At 40.0% G+C, this 15,164-nt stretch overlaps 1 protein-coding gene across 12 annotated transcripts in view; it reads right to left on the bottom strand.

The window, feature by feature from the left end:
• MBNL2 (muscleblind like splicing regulator 2) overlaps positions 1-15,164 on the bottom strand; it is a 219,474-nt gene that overhangs the window by 182,425 nt on the left and 21,885 nt on the right. The window contains exon 2 of one of the 12 annotated variants that reach the window (XM_074989303.1): positions 1,752-1,830. The exons of 10 other annotated variants lie outside the window; for them this stretch is intronic. The gene's annotated coding sequence lies outside the window, so the exon portion shown is untranslated. Of the gene's footprint in view, positions 1-1,751; positions 1,831-6,729; positions 6,885-15,164 lie in introns of those variants that run through there. One more of the 12 variants, XM_074989295.1, reaches the window with a different exon arrangement.

The following is a 15,164-nucleotide window of genomic DNA, read 5'->3' as shown; positions in this document are numbered from 1 at the left end:
AGATTCAAAACCCTCTGCTCAAACATCCTCCAATGCCTTGTAGAAGATCTACTCAGCCTCAAACTGTTCAGTCACAAGCAGGAGTGATTCACCCAGCAGTGCTGACCTATGCTGAGGCCTGAGGTGGAACAGATGGAGCATGATTAACCTGAATTTGCTAGTGGGCTTAAACCAGTTTCCACACAGAGGCCCAACAAGTTTTCCTCCAAAACCAGAGTAAAACATTTCCTAGAGTGGCTCCAGCAACCAAGGCTATGCACCTGCTATCTGCCTCCAACAACAGAATCCCAACCCCATGTAACTGCAGCACTGGCGTGGCCTTGGTACAGTAAGGATAGTGTGAGGCTACAAGTATAGACATTCAGAGGTAGGTTTGGTAAGTGTATACGTGCAGAGAGATGAGCCAGGACTTGGGTATACACTGTACTGCTGATGCACACTTTAAAATGTATGCTGGTCCGCCTGACCTCTTTAGGGTTGATTAAACCTAATATCAAGCTTGGTGCTCGACTGGATGGTGGTGTGGCCTCTTCCAAGAACTACTGCTACCGTGGACACTCAGTTCTGTGCAGGGAGCAGAAGCCTTTGAAAGTCATGTGGCTTCACTGTACAGTCAGAGTAACGAGCATTAAATTAGGTTTTGGGTTTAATGTTGACTACCTAGATGTAGCACAGACACAGCCCTTTCGGGGGCTTCAAGCTGCCTGCACAGAACTGATCTACCAGGGCAATAAACATATTTTGTAAAGAAGTAAAAGCAGTCAAACAGTCTGAGTTCAAAGAGCTTCAGAAAGTGCCAAGTAGCAGCAGAGGGACCTAAAGGGCACAAAGAACTAGAAAAATTCAGCGAGAAAGGAAATACTTTTGAATTTGAAGTAACGCTGTCCTGGGACACTAGTTTATACCTCTGCTAGAATAAAACTCCACGTGTGCTTAGAACACCCACTAGAAGAACAGTACTGTATCACAGCCAATCCACAGAAAAACATCTCTTTATTTTCTTGAGTGCACATTTCCTGACACTCCTTCTACAGACCTCTTGAGTCTGCCCAGTAATGCTGTGGTTGTTACTTGACTAGTTGATGCTGCAGTTCTGCACCCTACTAATCCATCAAGTAACTTGCCTTTTATTTTATTTGAGGAAACAGGATGTGGATGTCACCCCACCTAACCCACAGACACACAGGTTGGAGGTCTTAGCATGGAGGTCTTGCCCTGATGACTGGGCAATGTCCCCAACTTCCTTTATGGGATGAGGGCTAGGATGGGAGCAGTAGGATAACCATTCTCATAGCACTTACTGAGCACTATGCTAGCTAGCGCTGCTGTCAAAGAACCACCAGGATAATTCTTTCAACCTTTCACATCAATAAAATACGACCAGTGCTAAAGTCCCAAATCATTAGCAGAACACATGTTTACACTTAAGTTACAAAAGGGAGCAGGGCCTGACTGTCTGAGAATCCAGAAATGCAGAGTTACAGCTGTTTGTAAACGAACTATAGCATTTAGCGTTAAATATTTATATATTTGTTATAAAGAGCTAATAATAATGCTGTAAACTATTTAAATTGTCTGACAATCACAAAGCACTACATATTAAGCCTGTGTTTTCCCCTGACTCTTCACAGAGCAGCTACCTCCAGATCTGCAATATCAGCTCAACTTCAGCATCACGAGGGCCTCTCTACAAAATTTAAACCAGAAAACAAATCAAATGAACTCTACTTGGCAAAGCAAATTGTGAGCACCTGATAATGAAGTGGAAGCCCCCTGGAAGCCATCCAGCTCTCATCAGCAGACAGTAAACTTCAAAGTCTAGAAAACTGTCTAGAGCACATACAAAAAGAGAAAGACAAAGTGAGAGACTCAAAATTAAGGACAGTTGCGAAAAAACACTGCTGGCCCTCAGCATGTACTACTCATGAAGCAAGTACCTGAAGATTTTCAAACCCTTCAGAATCCCAGAGGGAAATATTTTGCACAGCTCAGAAGAAAGATGGAGAAAACAAAATCCATTCTTTGCTAAGATGATCTTCTATACTGTCTGTTAATGGTAGTTATCTGAATCCATAAAAAATAAATTTGCTACCCTGAATTCTGTAACTGTCATTCACACTGAATTCTGAAAGATGGAGAAAATCGCACTGCACTCTGTAAACCTCTTTAAATAGAATAAACATAATTATTTTTCCTTATACAGTGCCTTTAACAGAAATATTAACTATAATATGGAACGTTTTATTAATATACAGACCTCTGCATCTATCTTGTCTCCAATTATGAGCAATGTAATATGTATCACACCCTTCTTCTCTTTCAGGATGTGTCTTCCACATATACATGTGTTTAAGAAATGGAAAAAAAAAAAAAAAGGATATTAACACAGAATCCTATGAGGAGCCCATTGTCCCTGTACCTAGAGATCCCTGCACATCTGCAAAAATGGTTCATACATACCCACAGATACCAGCAAATTTGCAGGGTTCTAGATACAAAACTTGTATTCACATCCACATAAGCAAAAATGAGCTGCTGATAGCAGTGTATTTGCAGGGCTCTACCTATACTCCACTCTCCTTTTTGTGTAGGAATTATACCGTGAAACTTTTCTGTTTTCCTTCCTATTTGACAAAAACATATCTTGCATCTCCTGCCTGACTTACACATTACTAATACAAACAGTTGACAGATTATTCTGTCACTTCCCACTTCCTTGATGAATGCTATTACTTTTTTTCCCCCCTAAATCCTTCATTTGCCATTCTAGGAGGTAAGCAAGTCAAGGCTGAGATGTACTTCTTTAAGTATTACCTAATTTGAATTTTGAAGAGTCCTATCTACTTTCTTTTTACAGATTAGTGCAAAGCAGAACATATATCTGAAGTTAAATTGCCAGCTTTATATGTCAAAATAATATGAATGAAAGTGTATACACTGAAAACCAAAAATACCTCATTATTTTCCTTTTATCTGCGAGGATGAGCACTCAGCTGTTTTTCTTCTTAACAGCTGATGATATGATAAATATACCAGGTCCTGTGTAATCTGCAATAAACTGGGTCCAAACGTGCAGGAAGCACACCTGATTTCTGCATTGCACTATGGTAGTTCTGCAACTTACTGAAATTTCTACAAAAGCTTTAATTAAAAACAAAGCATTTTAATGAATAGGAAAAATAATGAGAAGACCATATTCTTTGTAGTGGTTATTTTCATTAAATTTAGTCTAATTTTTTTAAATTTACCTGGCCTTAAAATTTTCATTTTTTAAAAGGTACTATGAAATTTTGCATTGACAGCTCAAACATGGAACTGCATTTTAGGGACATGCTGTCAAGGGGTGAGTTGGAAGTTGCGACAGGTACCTCAAATCCAGATGTCTATGTGTGCAGCCATGCTATTATAAAATGTGTGGTTGTAGCCACTCTTTATGGCCCGAGAGCCTCTCAGTGACAAAATAAAACCAGATACAACAAGAGGCAGTAGCTTCATTACTTGGACTCCCACCAACGAAGTGCTATCCATACCAGCACTTTTTGTCATTTGCGGACAGAGGGGGAGTGTTAGATTAATGTTTCTATTAAAATGATCAGCAGTCGAATAACTAACTGGGCAGACTTTTTAAAGCAGGTTTCAGGGTAAGCACCTTGCTTTAAGGTGAATGGCAGCAATTTATTTCTCTTAGGCTAGTGTTTTATGCAGTTTGCAGACAAGTCAAACCAGCACTGGTTCACCTTGGAAGTTTATTTTCACAACCTTAAGAATGAGAAATTACATACTTTAAATAAAAACTTAAGACTGTACAGCCAACTCCAGTGGCAAGGAATGGATTCTGCAATAAATTTTGTAAACAAATCTGTTTCAGTCACAAGCGAGCCCTCCCCAAACATGAGTCTTTTTCTTCTTTGCAAGATAATGAACAACCCTATAAACAGAGCCTGAAAGAGTAATTTACATAGCTATTTAGATAGTGGATTTAGAAAACTTAAATTATTTTTGTATTTATTCATAAGGCGTTCACCTTCGAGAGCCCTTCTCAAGTCTATGAGTACTGTAAAGAAACGGGGGTCTGAAGCAGAGCTTTTCCATAAATGACCTGGAACTCAGCTCAGATTATTCCTGACGTGCTCAGGAGCTACATACCACAATATGCATCTGGAGATGTGATGGGCTAACCATGCTTATATATCTAACAGTGCACACAACATTATCTACTATTTGTACTGGGAGATATTGTTTTTAAAAGTAAACATGTGTACTATATTCTAAATTCCCTACAAATTACTAATTTCATTTTAAATCAAAACAAACATTGCATAAGCTCACGGACATCTATTCTGGTATCAGTAAATACAACTTTACATTACTAAAAAAAAAAATTGACTAAACTTGGTTTCATGACAGCCCTGGCATATAAAAAGTGACTACTTACTACTTTGAATGACCTGATTTTGCCATTCTTACCCATACCAAATAATAAGTTACTCCACTAGTAGTCTCACTAAAACCCCTGCAGCTATTTCTGGAGGAAGGAGCTACTAAACATGAGTAAGGTTATTTGAATCTAGCCCTAAATAAATTTAATATCAAGTACTTACATGTTGATTACAAATAATTTCAAGTTTTTTCTCACAGCTATACCATAAAACTAAAAGCTCACCTAAAAGCATAACAGGTCTTCTTTGTGTGCGAAGGGCCTAAAAGGGAAGGTTTGTGCATGTGTCCTTGAAGAAATTGATTTGTTTTTTTAAATACACCCAAAAGCAAAGTCTTTACGTGAAGAACCTGTTTGTGAGACCTGAGCTATATTTTGTAGTTTTGACGAGACAAAGCTATTTATTTAATTTTGCATAGAGAGTTTTCCTCTGTGTTGCTGGATATGTAATCCATGCATGTGCACAGAAACAGTACATTTAAAATTTAGGAGGCAACTGGAAAAGTTGACATAATGCCAATATGTGACACTGAGAGTCATTAAGACTTCTGCTAATCTTTTTATATTTAATAGTACATTTTTTATTTAAAGAAACACAATGTTAAATTCACTCAGATGAGGTAAGCATTTTAAAAAGTTACAAGTTTAGAACATAAGACGACAGCTTTATCCAGCCTTTAGTCAGGTATTTTCAGCCATGAACAAATTCCCCTCCACCATAAAGGAAACAAAGTGTAAGTACACTGTGACAATAGGGAGATGACATCAGAAGTTTTGAGCTAGTGTCCTGTACTTCTCCTTGAAGGTAAAAATGGTTGGTCTACATTACAAGAATCTCTGTAATGTTGCCCTTTTAAAAACAATTCACCTTGTTACTAGGACAATTATTTAAGACCTATTTGAAAATTACACTAATTGTTAATGTTTATAGGCATCAAGAATTTTTTAAATTTGTTTTCTTCTTTGAACGTGTATTTTTTCATTAACTCAATCTGAATTTTTTCACATCTAAGGGTAACAGTGCTTTGAGTAGTAATGTTTAGATAATATAACAGTCATTAGAGAAAAATAAAGTCTCACTGTTTCACATAAAGTAATGAAAATCTTGTGCTTGTTTCTTTAAAATTATGCTATCTTGTATGCATAGTAAATTCTGTCATACTGTAATGTTACTGATGACAGAGTTTAAATTCCTGTTGCTGTCTATGGGTTTGATTGTGGAAGGTACTGAGAAACATCAGCCTCCACTGAAAGCAATGAAAGTTGCAGAGGCTTTGCACCTCACAGGATTAGATCCTATATCCGCATACCTTTCTTGCAATGTTCTGATGAAATTTATCATCAACTCTTGTTTCATTATCTAACAATACGGTATAAATTTCCCACACCACGTAAAACATGTTAGACTTCTGTCCCAAATACCTCCTTTCTTCTCATTGCCAAAAAATATTTAACATAAATCTTCTCCATTGCTTCCTCCTACTAGCTTTCAGCAAGAAAGTTGATATTGTTCAACATAGTGAAAGCATTGCTTTAAAAGCCTTTCCGCTCATTCAAGTATTCTGCTGGCTGTGTGTTCTCATTAAAAATGTATAAAGATCAGATAACTGCAGTAAGTATTATTAACCTTGCTTTTTCCTGTTTTAGCTGCTACTTTTAAACCCAAAACAAAGACCTGGAGATGGAAAATGGAAAATAACTAACCAACTCTTTAGAAGCTAGCCTTAAAGAATATAGAGAATCACTCTGTATCGCAAAAATACCTACAGCCTTTTTTCTAAGTCACTGTGGAATGAAGTATCAGTCTTATTGCAAAGCTGTTTCCACTCTCACAAACAATCATGTTTTTAGTTCAGACCTTACACTGGCAATTGATTTGAACAGACATATTCCAATTCCTTCCGAATCTTCAAATGTATCAGCTGTAAACTTTACTGATTTCTAGCTTAACCAGCTGCCTCTATTAAACCTAGCAACTACTATATGAAAGCACCACTAAGAATCCAATTAGGGTCACAGTATTTTTTTAAAAAAATACTGACCTATTTTTTCTTTTAAATCATGTTATTTTTAAATGAAATATACATGTATGTGTATTCTACGCATTAGGAGAACAATTTAAAATTTATTTCACTTAAAGAAGATCACATCAAATTCATATTTCACCTCCAAGAACTATGCATGCATGGAGAAACCTTGTTTCCTTGACTCCCCCAAGCAACACATATGGAATGCAGCATACTGCAGCAAACTCTTTATAAACATTCAATAAAAGACAATGCTCATCTTACCTTGTTTAACTGCCTATTCAACATATTTACGAGGTGAACAGAAAGGAATGATAGATCAAATGACCACATCTTTTCCATTGCATCCTGATAATGAATAGTTTTTGTGTAAAGTAATTATCACTCTATTTTTGGTATGCTAAAAGCCTTATGCCTTATCTAGGGATTTTCTCTCAGATGATGATGCAAAGACACAGCCTGAACTCTGTTGCTGAAAGACCGCAGCCCTTCCTTCTAACAAATCCCTCCCAGCATATGCTATCCAATCACACACAAGTTCGTCAGTTCTACTGGTCTTAAACTGGTTGTAATAGGATGACTGACAGGGCAACACGGCACTTCTAAAGTGTAAAAACAATGCACCCATACTGATGAAGGAGAGATTTCCCTCTCACAGGAAAGCAGTATTAACAGAGAGGTAACATGACATCTATATGAAACAATACTGCCTTCACCACACCTGCCTTCAATATTTGCTATGATTTTGTTTTAAAAAGCTTGTATTAACACAAACATGAATGACAGAAAATGAACAGAATTGAAGAAGCAAAGCAATGTTTCATCTGTTTTGTTACCGAGATTTATTCATGCACTGGATTCCAAAAAATTTGGCCTTCAAGCTTCTTTTTGTTAAAAAAAAAATAATCTATGATCAAACATAAATAGGTTTACATCTCTATACTGTATAACATTTATATTTAGTGTTTCTGGCTAGTTGTGATATGTGGTATCTTCCACAAGACATCAGATTCATGTACAGTTATCAAATACTTGCAACACAAATGCAAATCAATAACATCTTACCATTTTAATACACTAGGCAGGCAGAGGGTCAGGGTCAGCAGGACCCAGTGTTCAGTTTGATTAACATTCAAGCGTTGTCTATCTGTAGTGAGGTTCAAGCATGTCATCTAAAAAAGACTTACAAGAAGGCCATTGCCTTAATGCTTAACGCTTTGATTGTGGGATCTTCCACATGAAGCAGTGGAGGTGCTGAATCATGTACCGGCTTCCTCACTTTGAAACACAAATGTTGCTAGTGCCGTTATAGTTTACTGCAACAGAAAGCAGCACCAAAGGGGGGCAGAGAATGAAGAGTTATGAGTTTTTTAAAAGGGTACATAACTTTCTATTCAGATAAACACGTAAAAATGTAAGAAATCTCCAGTAGCGCTGCACTGTAAACCAATGGGCATCCTTTTCAAAATATACATTGCTAAATATATTTAAAACTGTATAAAAAGGATTAAATACATGAACAGACAAGCCAAAAACACAGCTCTTATTCATTTAAAAGTTGTAATCCAAGGCCCTTTGTTTATTATTGACTCTTTGGTATAACTTAAATGAAATATTTCCATAATTCTTTCCTCCTCTAGCCCTACACTTAAAACTGTCTTCAGGCCTTATCACCTCTCCTCTCAATTACTGCAATTCCCTCTTCCCACCACCCTAACTGACCCATTCCTGCCCCCAGAACTGCTGCTCTTTGCCCGCTAATATGACCAAAAAGCTTCCTCTTCTTCCCTTTGTACCCCTTCAGGGGCTTCCCCTCCACAAGTGCATCATGTTCAAGCTTCTTATCCTAGCCTTCTGGCACATCTTCTGCCCCCTTTCCAACCTGTCCACCCTGGTTCCTTTTCTGAAACAGCCCCTACAATTTGTCAGTGACCAAAGCATTGAAGTCTTATTTACTCACTTTCCCCATGTGCATCTCCCCATGCTGTTTCACAATATCCCTGAAACTAACATATCCTTCACGAACAGGCTCATAGGCCACATATGTTCTCCACACCTAGGTAGCTCCTGGAGGCCCACCTCTGCAAAGAAGAGTTAACCAGCTGAATCCTAAGAAGTCTGTGGAGTTGCTGAAGATAGCCTATGCCAGGGGTGGGGGACCCACAGCCCACAGTCCAGATGAGGCCCATGGCTTGCCTGGATCTGGCCCATAAAACTTGGGGCTCTCCTCCACAGCATCCAGCCTGCTGTAGGGTAGACTCACAGGCAGAGCCAGGCAATCCAGGGCCAGATCTGGCTGACACAGGGGGAAGAAGAGGCTCTGGGCTCCGCACACCGATGCTCTCCCTCCACCTTCCCTGGCTGGGCCAATGGCAGTGCCAAGAAGAGCTGCCTGGAGAGACTTTTTCCCCGCTCTGATTAGCTGCAATTTTGGCCAATCAGAGCAGTGGGAGGTGGTGCCCGCAGCAATGGGTAAGCTGTGCATTGCCCAGACACCACACACCCAGGCTGCTCCTGCCCTCCTCCTCCTCCCCCTGCCTATTCAGATCACCCACCCCTAACCTGCTTCTGCAACCTACCACTATCCCAGACTCCCAAGCTGCTCCTTGTCCCACTCAGATCCCACAGCCCAAGCCCGCTTCCTGGAAGCCCTCTCCCACTCTGAGCCCCTCATTTTTGGCCCCACCCTATAGACTTGAGCAGCCCACAAAATCTACTAACGCTGGATCCCCTAGGGTCTGGAACTGGTGTGCAAGGGGAATGAGGGGAATGTCTTTTTTGTATGTTTTTCAGTCAGGGACCACATCAATGAGGTGTTGTTTTTTTTCGCACTTGTTTGTTCCCCCAACCCAAAAAAAAAAGGTTCCCCACCCTGGCCTATGTCATAAGTGGAATTTGCAGCACAGCCTATCACATGCCTATGTCATCATAATCTTGTAACAATGCAAAACTTTAACCAGTTGGGCTGAAATTTTCCCTTCTGAGCATATGCCTGAGATTGTAGTGGGTCTGTTGGCTTCCCGCACCCCATTCTCTCCCCCATTTGTTTGATTTTGTTTGTTCTTTGAAATGTTTCAGCCAAAATGGCTCAGCCATTTCTGAGAACCATCTGAGGGGAAAACATGTTTTGCCATGTAAAAAACAATTCTTACTGTTGTTTTGTTACGAAGGCTGAGCAAGCATCCCATTCTTTAAATCTGGCAGACAACTGTTCCTTGTAGAAGGGATGTACCTTCTGCTGTTCCAATGAACACTTGCCAACCTACAGACCTTTGTACAAATTCAGTTCGTACATGCTCAGAGCTTCGCAGCTATCATCTCAGAAGACTCCAACCACACAGAGGATAATACCTCTCCTGTGTGTGACCGTACTGCACACTTGCCATCTCCATAGAGCAATTCATCTTGTTCCAGCCTCAAGATACTGATGCTCAGAACCTTACCTGTAATCGCTGCTCAGGGCTAGGGTGAGGAGACTGTATCTTGTGTATTCTCAATGACCCTCACACTGGCACCTAGGTAATGTGAAGGGGGAAGGAGCCTGACATGAATACTTGATGGAACAGGAGCCAAAGCTGTTGTGGTAGAGTGGAGAAGAAGATGTCAAGTGGGTTAACTTACCATGGGCAGGGCACAGGAGAGGGACCCAGGAGGACTGGGAAATGAAAGTCGGAGAGGAAGAACCGAGGCTTGAACTATATTAGGCAGGTAAGTCGACTGCAGATACACAATTCTAGGTACAGCAATTCCGTAGCTAGAATTGACTTATCTGCAATTGACTTACCTGGCCGTCCACACAAAGGGAGGTCAACAGGAGGAACTCTCCCATTGACCTCCCTCACTGCTTGCAATAGTGAGTACAGGCATCAACTGCAGACCCCTGGAGCATGAAACCGAAACTCTGGAAGATCAGCCCTAAGCAGGTTGATCTGCCGCATAGTATAGAAGATCCCTGAGCTCCTGATGGCGGGGCAGGAATTTTAGGGCTGGCTGGGCAAAGAGATTGCAACAAGGACCCAGGGAATTGGCAAAAGGTGGAGCTTAGGTGGAGAGCCACAGGCTGGGCAATAAGACTGGAAGTATGTTAGGACAAGCCTGAGAAGCAAAAACTGGAACTAGGTTACTAAGGAGATTAGACCTCAGGTAGGGAGAAACAGGCCTGACAGAGGTTGGGAGGAATGGGGCATACAGGTCTCTGAAAAGAAAACCACACTCTTCTCCAAAGCCTGGCATGGAACCAAAGATCTGTGAATCTCACCATTCTTCGGATATTAGCAAACAGCTGTGAAATTCACTGACAAAGTGTGTGTCTTACCCACTTCCATAAGATGGCTACTCACTACTGTTGCTATCAGTTACTATTAGCTCCAGTGGCAGAGGTCTGAGGAGTCGAGATAAAGCCTCCAACCCTGCTGATGACAGGTGGATGTCAATGAAGCCACATGATGGGACATGTCTTAAATTTTCAGTTAGTTTTTTAAAACTGTAGTAAATAACACATCCATACAAATCTATGTTAAAAGAACATGTTTTGTTCTTGTTCTAACATCTCCTAACATAAGAATATGCTGTATCAAATGCTCAAAAGACAGAAAATTTCAGAATTCAGGTCACTTTTGCAAAAAAAAAAAAAAAAAAGTACATGATTATATAATTAAGTATTACATTGTAACACATATGCATCAGCAAGTTATGTGAAGGTTGCTCAGAAATCTTTGATTCCAGCATACCCTAATTTCTGCATGCTTGAATTTGCAACCTTACTAATGTCAAGAACGTAGGAATGGCCACACTGGGCTAGACCAAAGATCCATCTAAGTTCAGTATCCTGTCTTTCAACAGCAGCCAAACCCAAGTGTTTCAAAGGCAATGAACAGAACATGCAATAATCAAGTGATCCAGCTCATAGTCCATTCCCAGCTTCTGGATAAGAGGCTAGAGACACCATCCCTGCCTATCCTGGCTAATAGCCATTGATGGACCTATCCTTCATGAAGTTACCCAATTCTTTTTTGAACCCTGTTATAGACATGGCCCTCACAAGATCCTCTGGCAAAAAGTTCCACTGGTTGACTGCGCACTGTGTAAAGAACTATTTCCTTTTGTCCATTTTAAACCAGCTGCTTATGAATTTTATGTGGTGACCCCCTAGTTCTTGTGTTATGAGGAGTAACTTACACTTCCTTTTACTTTCTCCACACAAGTCATGATTTTATAGACCTCTACCATATCCTCCCCTTAGTCATCTCTTTTTCAAGCTGAAAAGTCCTATTCTTATTAATGTCTTCTCATACGGAAGTTATTCCATACCACCACTCATATTTGTTGGCCTTTTCTGTACCTTCTCCACTCAATATCTTTTTTGAGATGAAGTGAGACCACGTATACACACAGTATTCAAGATGTGGGCATACCATAGATTTATATAGAAGCAATATATTTACTGTCTTATCTATCCTTTCCCTAATTATTCCCAACATTGTTAGCTTTCTTGACTGCTGCTGCACATTGAGTGTATATTTTCAGAGGACTATCCACAGTGACTGCAAGATTTCTTTCTTGTGTAGTAACAGCTAATTTAGACTGCATCATTTTATATTTATAGTTGGAACGCTTTCTAAAGTGCATTACTTCGCATTTATCAACACTGAATTTTATCTGTCATTTTGTTGCCCAGTGACCCAGTTTTGTGAGATCCCTTCGTTACATCCAAAGCAGGCAGCGGAGTTACAAGTTTTGTATCACCTGCAAATTTTGCCACCTTACTGTTTACCCCTTTCTCCAGATAATTTATGAATATGTTGAAAACTACTGACCCCAGGGTCAGACCCCTGGGGAACATCACTATTGACCTCTCTCCATTCTGAGAGCTGGCCTTTTATTCCTACCCTTTGTTTCCTATGATTTAACCAGGTAGTGATCCATGAGAGGACCATCCTTCTCATCCCATGACAGCTTACATTTGCTTAAGAGCTTTTCAGAAGGGACCCTGTCACTGGCTTTATAAGTACATTATATTTCCTGGACCCCCACTCGATGCTTGTCAACCTCCCCAAAGAATTCTCATAGATTGCTGACAGTAAGGCCTGATTCCCTTTTACAAAAGCCAGGCTGACTGCTCCATAACAAATCATGTTCATAGACACATCTGACAATTCATAATTAATCACATGCAACCTATTTTTAAAAGCAGTTAGAAGGGTGTGGCCACTCAACACCTGAATGCTTTATTAGACATTGTGTCCCCTTGTCTTCAGTGTCTGATTTGTTTTTGGGCCTTTGTAGGAAAGACAGTACCATCATATTCCAGTTGTGGGTGCTAATGGTAAAAAATTTAATTTATTTTAAAGTTACTCTATTTTAGAAAACAAACTGGTCTGGTCAGTCAATTCAGTCATTTTTCACATCATTTAGGCAGAAAAAGGCAAGGTTATACATTTTAGAAAACTGTATTACATATTTAATTGCACGTTTGGAGGAAATCCAAATGTCAAGAATGGGGCAAAAAGAGTAAGAATCACCCTCAGAAATAAAAGCACACAAAGTCCTATTGGCTGTTATGGAACACATGTTTTTAAGTAATGATCTGGACAAAATAAAAAGATATGAAAGGCCATCCACCAAGTACGAAGTCTTCAGGATTACAGGTAAAAGATGTTCCAAGACTGTGTGTCAGTAGGCATCTTCCTCCCCGCCCCACCTTAAAATTTCTCTACTGCTATTAAATGAGCAGGTCACCCTTCGATGCAATGGCAGGAGTGTTCAGACACTTCAAGCAGCTACTGGCATTCTAAACTCAGTGTTAACTCAGTTTACTTTGTACAGGTGTGCACACCACAGTGGCAACCAGATCCTTGCTTACTGAAGCTCTGTAAAAAAGGGGCAGGGAACCGCCCACATGCTGGCCACACATGGTTTGTCACGGTTAGCTGCTGGCAAACGGCACGGCTGTTTGTTTACCTGAGCATATGCAGGCACAGAGCCCTGCAATTCCAAGTAGCTGCAGTTTGCCATTGCTGGACAACAGGAGCTGCTCTAACTTTTCTTAACATTGCAGTAACTGAACTGTTAGTAGAAACTGTTTAAAGATGTAGGAAGGAGATCCCTAATATAAACAAGGTCCCAGATCAGACTGGTCTGGAGTAACGACCATCTATTTGAAGAGTCACTCCAATGCATCTGACAAAGTGGGTCTTTGCCCACGAAAGCTTATGCTCCAAAAAAATCCGTTAGTCTATAAGGTGCCACTGGACTTCTCATGGTTTTTGCCACATCTTAGATTTCCATAAAACAAACACTTAGGTTTATTTTTATTGTTCTGAAAGGTTTTACAGTTCAAACTGAAATGTCCTTGTTAACAAAACATATCCTCCACACGGTTCTGGAAAGGGAAACAGCCGAGCTGGCTTTTATATTCAAATTCGGCATATTAACACATGGTTTCAATCGTGATGGGAACCTTCTGAGTCACTATAGGGGCTCGTCTGCATACTTGGCTCAGTCTAATTCTTGACCTTCCCCCCCACCCCTCCACTCTCTGATTTGCTCACCTTGATTATCTTTTTCTCTTATTATCTCTCATTTATCTTATTTGTCCTCCTTGCTTACTGTTTTTGGTTCTCTGTGTCTTAAATATTGAGTCTGTTCTGGTCTGGCTATGGTCTGAAGAAGTGGGTCTGTCCCATGAAAGCTCACCTAATAAACTATTTTGCTAGTCTTTAAAGTGCTACTTGACTGCTTTTTATCCTCTACGGTGTTCATAATACAAACATGGCAACATTTTCCATGCAGTAAAACCTAATGTGAAACAGACTGTTTCCATTATAAGAGATTCTCCACAATGAAAGATAATGAAAAATATGAAGAGACATCACAATGAAACAAAAAACACTTGCATTTCGAAGATTCACTTAACTAAAAAGGTTAAATTTTTAAAATCTTTATATTTTTAAAATACGGAATTAGATTCCTAGTTGATGTAAATGTGTCTAGTTCCACTATGGATTTTACACCACGTTGGGATCTGACCCCATACTTTTGAAACATACACGTGTATTCATTTACTTCAGCTGATTTTTAAACTGTGAGTGTTCCTTTAAGTATGGAAGCACATATTCAGCAGAATTAAACCAGTCATATTTGTGCACACTCTCTTGCCTTCCAAGCTGTTCAACACCACACTGGTTTGCTACAAGATTAATTGTAAGAGGAGAACTTTTGCAGGCCAGCTGATTTTTTTACAGAAACAGTGTAAGTAAGAGAGGTAATATATAACGAACTTTTAAAAATAACTCACATAGGGATTATTAATATATTTACACTAGGGATGTTAATGGTTAACTGGTACGTCTCATCTGAAATGGATGAGGCTTCACAGCTGCAGTTAAAGAGTGGGTGGGTGGGGGGGCAGTTAGAGCAGCCCTGTACCTGGGGCAGGCCTGCAGCTGGTGGGGGTGGGAGGGTGCTCCATTGCAGCCAGAGCAGCCCTGGTCTGCAGTGGGCCTGGGAGTGCCATGGGGAGGCCACAGCAGCCCTGATCCCCAACAGCCTGGAGTGCACCATGGACAGGGGGGCACTCTAGACTGGCTAGAATAGCTCCCCCTTTAAATCAGTTAACCAGTTAAAATTAACACTTAACTAGTTAACTAATTAAATGGGATATTTTACACCCCTAATTTACAAAAGAGCTGTAATTTGGA

The sequence above is a fragment of the Carettochelys insculpta genome, chromosome 1 (assembly GCF_033958435.1).
Source record: "Carettochelys insculpta isolate YL-2023 chromosome 1, ASM3395843v1, whole genome shotgun sequence".
In the NCBI taxonomy this organism is placed as follows: domain Eukaryota; kingdom Metazoa; phylum Chordata; order Testudines; family Carettochelyidae; genus Carettochelys; species Carettochelys insculpta.
Note: the sequence above shows the minus strand (reverse complement) of the source record. Positions and strands in the feature narration are given on the sequence as shown.